The sequence below is a fragment of the Bactrocera dorsalis genome, chromosome 2 (genome assembly GCF_023373825.1).
Source record: "Bactrocera dorsalis isolate Fly_Bdor chromosome 2, ASM2337382v1, whole genome shotgun sequence".
In the NCBI taxonomy this organism is placed as follows: Eukaryota; Metazoa; Arthropoda; class Insecta; order Diptera; family Tephritidae; genus Bactrocera; species Bactrocera dorsalis.
In genome coordinates this window covers 71,557,957-71,568,219 of record NC_064304.1, presented here as the reverse complement: position 1 = coordinate 71,568,219, position 10,263 = coordinate 71,557,957, and the positions used below count along the sequence as shown (strand labels likewise).

Genomic DNA, 10,263 nt, shown 5'->3' with positions numbered 1-10,263 from the left:
AAAATAAAACTAAAACTTATGTGAGTCAGCATGGCCAATGTTGCCACTTTTCATTTCTGAAGTGAACGAGAGCAGTTTGTGAGCAACATGGTAGAATTTTCTGTGGTAAATTGTAAAATTGGATGAATTTGTTAAATTTCATTGAAATTTCAGCATTCTTTCTTTAAATTTGGCATACGTCTATAAAGAAATTGAACATCATAAACATACCTAAACTATTTTATTTTTAGGGAATTATAACTTTGTTGTTGGTGATTTAACTGTGAGTTTACATATTTACAATCCTCAATGCTATGTTTTTGAATCGTTATAACTTATGAGACCTTATGAAAACCCTAAATAAATAAAAATCAATGACAATAAAAACGATTGTTTTATTGGATTTCACTAGTCACAAACGAAGTCTAATAATACCATAATAATTGATAAATAGTAAATATATTATATAAGTTAAGTTGTGTAGGTATATAGGTTAAAAGTTGTTGTAGTTGTAGCTGCAGTTGTACTTAACTGCAACGGGAATGGTATTCGCTGACCTTGCGTTTCCCACAGTTTTGTTCTGCACGTGTCGCAGTTTCAGCGATCTGGTTAGTGTCATAATGCATTGCTTTGTTTCGTATGATGTTAACGTGTTATATGGTATTTTTTAAATGTGTGGAGTGCTAACTAATCCCTCCTGGAATTCAAACGTTCTCATTGGGTGTGTTGAAAATTTGGTTGAGTTGAGTTGAGTAATTGATTGATCTTCTGAGGGTTTTTTTATAAGGTATTCACTTTTAGGATAGTAATTAAGGTGATGCTGGTTACATGTAAGTATCTATTTGCTGCTTCTAACAAGTTTACTTTTTTTGTATTCTTAAAGCTTAGGTGTTTCAGCATCTCCAGCGGGAGGAATTTTTCTGTATTGATTGGTTCGGATAACGGTTGTAGGATTGCTGGTAATGGTTTACTTGACGTCACTTCTTCATTCTAGAATATTTTACCATTGATTTTAACAGTTGCATTGGTGTACAAAGTAATAAATGTCCCGCTTATTTATTTCTTTAAAACGAGTATTTCTGTTGCCATTTCCTTCAGGGTTAAGATATTTGGTTTTTGACCTACATACATATGGGCAGTTTGGAAAATAACTTTTGAGAAGATTATTTATAGCTTTTTATTCCTTAGTTATTTTTCCGCAATTTAGAATTGCATTGGAATTGATTTTATTAGTTCTTCCATTTTTTTACAGGGCTAATGTCTATTGTTTGGCATATTTCGTTATCTACGATTGGAAGGCTTACAATATAAATTATGATTATGTCATTAGCTAACTGATTCAGAATATTTGAAAGCTTCATCAAAATTCATATATTGCATATTGACCTCATCTATTACTTTCTTTGCATTATCTATATCTTCATTAAACAACGAATTTATTATTATGGCTTTTGCCCAATGTCTTTCGTATGCAATATTCAGAACTTCTTCTTTAATTATTTGTAACTTGTATCTTAACTGTAATAAATAATAACTGATGAGATTATGGAAAAGCAAAGTGACAATTTTTTAAAAAATAGAAACAAAAGAAGAAGGATTATGATACGGAGAAGAAAGCTTTTGTTAAAGGAAAGCTGTAAAAGAAGAAAAGTGACAAAAGTATGCAATTTTTTTTTAAATTGTAGAGTCATATCCAGATGATGTTTTTCTCTCTCATTTTTGAATGGCTCGCGCGGTATTTGTTGTAAGTTAAGTATTTTCGTAGCTAAATGTGTATCTATGTTTTACACAATGAAATTTATTTTATCTAGAAGTTAGAAATCGCTCTTATCCCTTTTTGGTCCCCAATGGATACCAAATATTCATTGAAGCAATCCCTATAATGAGGGAAATGAGTTGAAAATGTTGTTCACTTCATAAGAATTAACTTTTTTTATTTCATTAATTTTTTGTATGCATTTTCAAAACAATATATTTTGAACTCCACTTGATTTAAATTAAAAAACTAAAACTATATTCACAGCATTGTATTTAATAAATGAATTAAAACTATGGTTAAGAAAACTGATTTTCTTTTCATCAAATTTGTAGCTAAATACTTGCAAATGTTACTTTTGCAAAAATTTATCCAGCACTTCTTTTAATCTTAGCATTATTTTAGCCTTTTCTTTTTTTTCAAACGTCATCACTTCTCTATGCCGGACTTTTTCTTCTTCCGATTCCTTTTTTAAAAATTCCAACGTTTCATTTCCCGATACTGTGAGTTTGTTTTTAGCGAAATTTTGCTGGTTTCCCCTTACGTCTGAGACACTCTCCACAACATCATTGTCCTCTCGGCACATTTCGTTTGCTCTTATGTGTTCTGCAGTCGAGCAGCTTGGAAGATCTAATGAGTTTTGTAGGTTTTCAGATGGAGGATCAACTGAATGTAAACTTCATCAAAATCATTAAAAAAATCCCAAGTGGTTGCATCTCTACCTGTTGATCTATTCCGCTTTTTTATTCTTTTGTAAGTTGCTAGCATTTGAAGAATTTTCTTTAGAGTTGCTATTTTGTCGCAGTTAAATCAGGAGCTTCAGTCTTTATATTGTCCAACACTTTGCCCCAAAGAACCGATTTTTTTCTTTTGCCGCAAGAAAACTCTTGCTCCATGTCCAGTCGACACCTGACCAACAATTTGGACTCAGCTGAACTTAATTTTATTCTAAAAATAACAAAAAGAAATATTTAATAATTAAATTACATTGAATTCTATATTAAATATCAAATATTGCGAAGTTTACTTACATTTCGTCCTCTATTTCAAATGCGCAGAATTTTTTTTTGTGTTGCGTTTGATTGGCTAGTGATGAGCAACAGATTGATAACATTTTCTTGCACGAACGTGTGACGTTGCCACTGTTGCCGAAATTTTCGCGGCGAACGTGATGCTTTCTTAAAAAAGTTACAATGCAACAATATTTACTGAACGAACACATCCTATATTCGAATTTCGAATTTTTTGTGGCGTTATGTTGGTACTCATGTCTCTCACTTATGCCGACAAGCTCGGCCATTTTGAATGTTCATTTAATTGTTGACAGCTGCTTTGCTTGTACGTGTTTTGGATCGTCTTCGATTTTTACCTATCAAAAAACAACACACTAATGATGCCGCAGCCACCGTATTCCCCAGATCTGGCCCCATGTGACTTTGCTTCGAAGATTGGAAAAACCGTTGGCACAAGTGTATAATATCTCATGGGTATTACTTTGAAGGGGACAAAATAGATATTCATGAATAAATAAATAATTTTTGAAAAAACACAAAATTCGCGATACTTTTTGAACACATCGCGTATGCAATACATTATTAATTTTACCTGAAGTTATTTCGTAGTATTCATTCTCTGGACTTCCTGCGATCCATTTCCATGAGCTACCCACGAAATTTTTTGATCTCTTTATGTTCTTTTATACTTTAAGATTATTCAGTTAAGTGCTTAGCTATGTTATTAGGTGAAATGGTGATATATGAAGGTGTAGTTAGGTAGTTAGGGTTTTTGTTGATTATTTCTGTTTCAATAGCCGCTTCTATATGGTAAAGTTTCTGTGTCTGTACTTAAATCAGACATGTCGGTAGTAGTATTCTGGAATGTCAGTATATATTTAGTTACGTGTTTTACTTATGTGAATTATTTTTCCCTTCTCAGTTAACACGGTACTATGTCTGCCTTCTTTAACTATTTCTTAAGGTAAGGTTGGAAGACTCAGTCATGTGTAGAAGTTTACGCAAGTGAGTAAATTCTCTGCTCGTCATTCACTTGGGAGTGAAACGAAACGATTCTTTTACATATGACTCAAGCAGCTTACGACTTCCGGTCCTAGACCAACTATAACGTAAGGAAAACGATTTATGGGCGTGCACCTGGAATGTCCGGTCCCTTTATTGAGAAGGTGCCGCTACCCAGCCGGTTGATGTCCTCGTGAAAAAAGGCAGACATCACCGCAATCCAAGAAATGCGGTAGACGGGACAAGGACTGAAGCCAGTAGGTCTTTGTGGCATTTACTATAGTGTCCATATAAAAGAGCGCAAATTCGGTGTGGGATTCGTGGTGGGAGGGAGACTCCGTCGGCGAGTAATGTTATTCACCCCGGTGAATGCACGTCGAGCCATAATCCATATCAAAGAGAAGTTCTTCAACATATTGCTGATTTGCGCCCATGCCCCGACGGAAGAGACGACGATGTGACCAAAGATGCCTTCTATGAGCGCTTGGAGCGCGCCTATGAAAGCTGTCCCCGCTGCGTTGTCAAAATCGTACTTGGTGACTTTAACGCAATGGTAGACAACGAAAATATCTTTGGCACAACAGTCGGTAAATTCAGCCTTCACGAGAAAACACCCCCAAATGGGTAGAAGCTGATCGACTTCGCCGCAGACCGAAATATGGTTACCTGTAGTACTATGTAACATGTTGTGATAGACGGAAGACACGTCTCTAATGTTCTAGACGTGTGTACGGTCCAAGGTCTTAACCCGCCTCATTCAGCAAAAAACGTACGTCAACAAACACAAGGAAAGTTCGACGTCGAGGAAAGCGAGATGTAATTGCATACAGAAAAAGAAAGAGGCCGAAATGCGTGAGTATGATGAGCTTGATAAGCTGGCCGACAGGGATGGCTTTAGATCTGAAAAATCAATAACCGACCAGACATTCCCCAAGCGCCAAATCGAGAAAAAGGCTTTTGAAAAGAGGTTCGGCACAAATCACCTCTTCGTCGATTTCAAAGCTGCTTTCGAAAGCACGAAAAGGAGCTGTCTTTATGCCGCGATATATTTAGTATCCCTGCGAAACTATTATGGCCATTCGATACCAAACGAAGTTTCAGATAAGGCGACTCTCTTTCGTGCGACTTCTTTAATCTACTGTTGGAGAAAATAATTGGAGCTGTAACTAAATAGGTACCAGAAGCGAACAAACGGGTTTGATGGTGAACGACGCCCGAGGAAATAAATCCTATCATCAAGCAAAAGCCGTCGCACTCTCGACTAGGCTTCCTCGTCACTGTTGACAGTCATAACTTCGAAGACATAGATAATTTCGTTTATCTTGGAACCAGCTTTATCAGCAACAACAACATCAGCCTCGAAATCCAACTCAGAATAACCCTTGTCAACAGGTGCAACTGTGGCCTGAGTAGGTAATTGAGAAGTAAAGTCATTTCCCGACGAACAAAAACCAAACTCTTAAGTCACTCATTTTTCCCGTCCTGATGAGTCGACGTCACGAGTTTTCGAGAGAAATTCATGGCCCTTTGCGCATTGACTTCGGCGAATATCGCATTCGATGGTAGGGTGAGCCGTATAAGATATACGAAACCATTGACATAGGTCAGCGAATCTAGAGACAACGGCTGGGCTGGCTAGGTCATGTTGTCCGAATGGGCGAAAAGAGTCCAGCTCTGAAAGTACTCGATGCAGGACTCGCGGGGAGAAGTAGAGGTAGAGGGAAACAAAAATGAAATAAAAAAGCAAAAAATTAACTCCTGGAAGCCATTTGGTAATAAATTCAAAACTACAGCAGAAGCCAGGCCACAGCTGGACGGTATCCAGTAAAAAGGTCTTACGTAGGCTAAAGACCATACGGTTAAATATAAACCAAGAATGGAGTAGTGATAATTTCCACTCCGGTAGACATAGTGTCGGAAAGAAATGTATATTGGGTAATAAACGGGGCTTGATAACACATTCTCCGCTCAATTACAGCCGTCCCAGAAATAAATAAAAATCTTGATTCTCATAGAGGTGCTGCAATTAAACTGCATTCCTCCGTTATGGAGGAAAGCCGTGATGAAAAACAGTGCCGCACAATTGTTTTGGTACAGGAACCAGTTTGAATTTTCCGACTAATGTTTTCCCTTGTTAAATCAATAATTTAACTACCATATATCCTTATTTTTTTTAACAATTCATTTTGTACTCCTGCTCTGTGAGAGCAATCGTCAACAACTCTGTATAAGGGAACTGAGAGACAGCATTTCAAGCTCATTACGTACAGCTGCAACCGAAACCACTGGTTTTCAGAAAATGCAAACGAATAGCTGGCACGGTGAGGAGTGTGTCCCAGCGGAGAGAAAGCAGACTGCCTACCTCGCAACGTTACGATCGACCACAACAAGTGAGGAATGGGATAGATATCGAGAGTTGAAAAGGAAAGCGAGAGGCATTTGCAGGCAGAAAACGAAAGAGGCCGAAATGCGTGAGTATGATGAGCTTAACAAGCTGGCCGAGAGGGGGATCAAAAATTCTACGAAAAATACGGCGACTAACAGAAGGTTTCAAGACTGGAGCATACACCTGTAGAACCACCAGAGGTGATCTAGTAACCGATGCCCATAGCATACTAAAATTATAGAGGGAACACTTATCCAGTCTGCTGACTAGCAGAGATAGTATATATAACGTCAGAAGAAAGCGAACCCGATTCCCCAATTGATGATGTTGGAGTAGACGTTCCATTGCCCGACCATGAAGAAGTTCGAATAGCAATTACCAATTACGTCTGAAGAACAACAAAGTGAAAGGGGCAGATGGATTGCCGGCCGAGGTATTCAAACACGGCGGCGAAGAACTGATAAGGAGCAGGCATCAGCTTCTTTTTAAAAGTTAGTCGAAGGAAAGCATGCCCAACGATTGGAATTTAAGTGTGCTCTGCCCAAGTGTGAAAGATTAAAGCCCACAGTCAACAAACTGATTAGACTTATCAGTGTGGCTTTAGGCCTGGAAAATCAACAACCGACCAGATATTCACAATGCGCCAAATCTTGGAAAAGACTCGTGAGAAGAGAATAGACACACACCACCTCTTCGTCGATTTCAGAGCTGCTTTCGATAGCACGAAAAGGAGCGATGTCTGAATTTGATATCCCGTCAGGGTCGGGAAGGACCTCTCCGAGCCGTTCAATACCAAACAAGGTTTCAGGCAAGGAGACTCCTTTTTGTGTGATTTCTTCTACCTAAATATATAAAAAATTATTCGAGCTGCAGAACTAAACACAGAAGGTACCATCTTCTACAAGATTGTACAACTGCTGGCATATGCTGATGATATTGATATCATTAGCCTTAACAACCGCGCCGATAGTTCTTTTTTCTCCAGAATGAATGAGAAATCAAAGCAAATGGGTCTCGTGGTGAAAGGGGCAAGGCGAAAGATTTCCTACCATCAGACAAACAGTCGTCACACTTGCGACTAGGCACCCGCGTCACTGTTGACAACATCCAGTATGTTATACGTAGGTACCTTCTGACCACAGCCTTACCTCACGGTACTCAAAAGTACAACAGATTAAATCAATGTGGTGATCAGAGCCTGGCTTTTTCAGTACCAATACCAATACCACTCATACGTAATCTAAACCTAATTCCCAGCTAACCGCCTTCGCCGCCTAAAAAAACACACGCGCAAACGACCCAAAACATCTTATCGTCCATCATTTCAGCTAATCCCCATTCCACCCAGTTCCCTGATGTCCGAGTACATCGGGCATTCTGCTTATAAATGCACCCAATCCTCTACCCCCGCAAAATGTATTCAGAGACCCATGCCTCGTGAGCAGAAAACTCCGACCCAGACAAAATCTGAAGTCTGGGTTATCCTCAACGAACCCAGCGTCCCGAATGTACTCGAAGATCACTTGGCCGTTAAGACTATTGTCCTAACGTTCTTGCCATCTACACCTAACTCTCGCTCTCCACATAATCGTCGGAAATCCAGCCCCTTCTTAAACTGAATGCAACAGCACGCTTTATGACAATCAGGTCAAGAGGGGATGCACCTAACAAAACCTGCATAGCATCCGTTAAGGCGGTGCGACATACAGGCAAACAGGCCTTACAAGACAGTCGTAGCTGTCCACCATACTCACAGGCCCACCATGGCACAGGCCACAAACAAGTCACGATATATGGTGCGGACAGAACGACGTGCGAGTACCCAATCATTCCTCAATATGCATCGTATTTTGCCTATGGTTGCCTGCAGTCGCCCCTTCACATTCGCCAAGTGTGGAGTAAAACACATCCTTTCACTCACGGTCAACCCCAGATATTTGATTTGCGTCATATATCTAATGCTGACGGTGAACAAACCGGTGACAATCTGCCCTTAAACAGCATTGCCACCGTTTTCTCTCTCGATATGCCAACCCCCGTACCTACCCCCAAGTATTCACTATCTCTAAGAGATCTCCTCCCGCCCGCTCTAGCTCAGACTGCGAGCGACATTCGACCATAAGACGAAGGTTGCCCGCATACGCACAACACCTACAGAGTGGCTCGAGCTGTCCAAACAGAGTATCCATCTTAAGGTTCCAAATATATGAATAACAGATGAACCCTGTCTCGCCTCGACTGTGGCTCTGTACCACATGTACTAAACCACATTGAGGACGAGGCATTCGCATCAAGCCTTAGGATAAATCGGCTACTACTCACAAGTAGTAGTAGCATATCCATGTAGCCCAGGTAGAGCTTTAGAGGATCGCTATATTTACAGTATAAACTAGCGAAAATCATCCTACCGAACTCATCTTCAATCGCGACACATACACCCAGTCGTGAAGAATCCACAACTACACAATAGTAGTTGGATTCATTCACAACTATTGCGGCGTTAGCTCTAAGGTCCGTGAAGACCTAAGGTCTGTGAAGACCTAAGGTCCGTGAAGACTCCGAACGACACAACTCCGGTAGACATCTGATCTAGCCCTACACTCAGCCACCCTATGGTCGAAACCCATACACCGGAAGCAGCCAGCGACGGAGCTATCTGGCCACATCCGAAAGGAAAACCACTTGATGTAGGACCTACCTGCCTCCAAGAGAGCGGACATCAACTTGTCCGTACCCTTAAGGATGACATTGCGGCTGCCATCAGGAGTCACCCTTCAGGGACGACTGAGCATCCTTTCGTCAGACCGCTGGGATGCCGGCCTGAAGTCCTGGAGGCTCAGCCGGAGTAGCTTCTCTATGAATTCCTCATAGTGGATCTCCGTATGGTCATCCGAGGACCCATCTTCTGGTTGACACGTCCAACCCCACATCCCCGAACTTTGCGTTGGTCGGCACCATTTCCCTCTCTACAACGGAGGGAGTGCGCGTAACCGCCCCAACTCTCTTGATTGGTCGGATTTCGTGGATCCTCACTCCTAATGAAGGACCCACTTCCTTTACTACCTTCTTGTTCACTTCCTTAGAGGAAGTTGCTGAAGGCGCAGGCGCCGGTGGCAACGGAGCCGGCATTAGCCTGCTCGGCGTCGAGGAATGTCTCCCACGACTTCCTCTAAGGGCGTCTACTTGTCCGCGAAGATTTGCATTCTCGGTAATAACCGTCATCAGAAGCTCCTCATATTTTGAGGCAATTGCAACCGCTCCCTCCCTTATTTTTGCACTCATTACGCGGCGACCCCGTACGCGCAACCGCTTTCTCAGAATGAAAAAAGAAAATACCTTTGGCACAACAGTCGGTAAATTCAGCCTTCACGAGAAAGCACCCCCAAATGGGTAGAAGCTGATAGACTTAGCCGCAGACCGAAATATGGTTGTCTGTAGTACTATGTAACATGTTGTGATAGACGGAAGACACGTCTCTAATGTTCTAGACGTGCGTACGCTCCGAGGTCCAAACCCGCCTCATTCAGCAAAAAACGGACGTCGACAAACACAAGGAAAGTTCGATTTGCCCTCCGCCATACACAACCAACGATAAATTTTGAACTTACGCTCCGAACACATAGAGGGCGACACGACATGGCAGCACGACAGTGAACTGTAAATGGCGTCGTAAATCCTACATCATGAACATTTGTAGAAGGCAGTGACATAACTATGGCCGGCATGTACTCAAAACAACACAGTTCTCCATTTTGTATATACACAATTTCGTTGTTGCCCTACATAAAATCTTTTACCTTTCACTTCAGTGAAATTTTAATATTTTGGTCAAAGTGAAATCTTTTATGCAAAAAATAAGTAAACAGGTAAATTTATTTCTTTTAATTTATCAATTGTTATTACCAATGACATGGAAGAGCTATTTTAATTCGGCCAACTGAGGACCTCTACGGTCAGGAGCTCAATCAGGCAACATAGCTCCCACTCTGAAGACATCTATCCCGGGGATACTACCCTAGAATGTCAGGGCATAGCTATACGGTCAGGCGATGTCGAGCTCGAAATATTTAATATATACATCCCCCCAGTTACATGTTGCCCTACAGGATATCACCCGAATATAGGTG

General features: G+C 40.8%; 1 long non-coding RNA gene across 1 annotated transcript; it reads right to left on the bottom strand.

Moving 5' to 3' along the window:
- Positions 1–1,991: 1,991 nt before the first annotated feature.
- On the bottom strand, positions 1,992–3,027 carry LOC105233220 (uncharacterized). Its single transcript, XR_007421949.1, has 2 exons — positions 2,767–3,027; positions 1,992–2,683 (listed from the first exon to the last, which is right to left on the bottom strand). It is a non-coding gene; the product is annotated as an uncharacterized LOC105233220 (long non-coding RNA).
- Positions 3,028–10,263: the final 7,236 nt, after the last annotated feature.